Source organism: Capsicum annuum, chromosome 10 (genome assembly GCF_002878395.1).
Source record: "Capsicum annuum cultivar UCD-10X-F1 chromosome 10, UCD10Xv1.1, whole genome shotgun sequence".
NCBI lineage: Eukaryota > Viridiplantae > Streptophyta > Magnoliopsida > Solanales > Solanaceae > Capsicum > Capsicum annuum.
In genome coordinates, this window is record NC_061120.1 from 10,037,070 (window position 1) to 10,038,791 (window position 1,722).

The window sequence follows — 1,722 nt, forward strand, 5'->3', positions numbered from 1 at the left end:
TGACACCTCCCACCAATAGCATGTACCATGTAAGTCTGTCCACCAGGATTGGAACAGATGAGAAGAAATCACCTAGTGTTTGTATCTGTTACACTGAAAAAATAAAGATAGACGGAGAGAGTAATCAGTTTAATTTGTCTTTTGATAACAATAGTGTTCGGATCAACTTGGGCATCTCGACTAATTCCACGTGATACCTGCCACCTTTCACTAACAACATGTACTAAGGTAATTCTGTCCACCAAGGGTAGAACAGATAGAAAGAAACCACTCAGCGTCTGTATCTAGTTGATGAGTACACAGTCTTATCTTATCTCGCGAAGATCAAGACCGAACCTACATTCATTTGTGGGGTGCTCCGGCACCCACTAAATTCGACACAAAAAATTTAAAATTACATAAAAATATATAAAAATAGATATATAATATATAAAAGCACTTGTTGAACAAAAAGTTGGTTGGGTGCATTGGTATTTAGATTGACCTTAAGGTTCTCCACTAGAAGGGATGCCTCGGGTTCAAACCTCATTTGAGGTTAATTTTTATTTTTTTCAGTTTTTAAATTTTTTAAGCACCCACTATCCTTAAATCCTGAATCCGCCACTGGTGAAGATAAAAATATTATTTTCAATAAACCACTGTTCAATAAAACATAGTATATATAATTAATCAAAACAAGGCTACAAAAGATACAAAACAATGAGTTCTTTTCCTTCGAACATCCAACCAGAGGCCGACCCATATGTGTCAGTGGGGGTGCACGTGCACCCGTTAATGTCGAAAAAAATTATGTATATATATGTGTATATACCTTCAGAAATTGTGATATAATTAATAGTGCGCCCTAAGATGAATTGTAGTGCACCTAGGTGATGAATTATAGTGCACCTAGGTGAGCTGGTTGAAGCCATCGCTTCCATCCACACGACTAGGGATCGATCCTTGAGTCACACAGTACATAATTAATAGTGCACCCTAAGATGAATTATAGTACACCTAGGTGAGCTGGTTGAAGCCATTGCTTCCTTCCACACGACTAGGGATCGATCCTTGAGTCACACAGTACTTTTGCTTTTATTTTCAATACTTGGCTTATTGCTAAATTTATAACATCAAAATTGTTGGGGATTCGAACTCGCGACCATCCTATAAAATGAATCATCCTTGACCATTGAGCTACCACAACCAATTATACAATAATGTTAAAAGTAAGCTTCATATTATAAGAAAGTAAAATTATTAGCTTAGAACACATTTGTTCTATATATTTATTTTTTCAGTATTGTTCATATCTTTGGTGACCAATTGAATATGATAATACCCCTTAATCAACACTAAAAGATTTCTAACGTCTTAAGATAATATTGTGCACCACAGTATTATCAAAAGCAATAAGCGTAAAAAAGTTTCACGTTCTATTGTGTTTAAGCACAAAGTACAAATAAAGTGTGAGATTTAACGAAAAAAAGTATAAAGAGAGAAAAAATATAAATATATGTCTAGTCCAAGACTAATAATATAAGCATGAATGACAAATATATGAACAAAAAAATTAATTTTTTTTGATAAAGTGAAATAGTCCGTCTCTTTAGAAAGCCTTATTGACAAGGGAAAGTATGTATTAGGAATTAGAACCTAAGCTGCACATTAAGCGAGGCGAGCGCTCAACACATTTTGAATCTTGCTTCGAGGCTTATGCACGCCTTTGACAACACCGGTGCA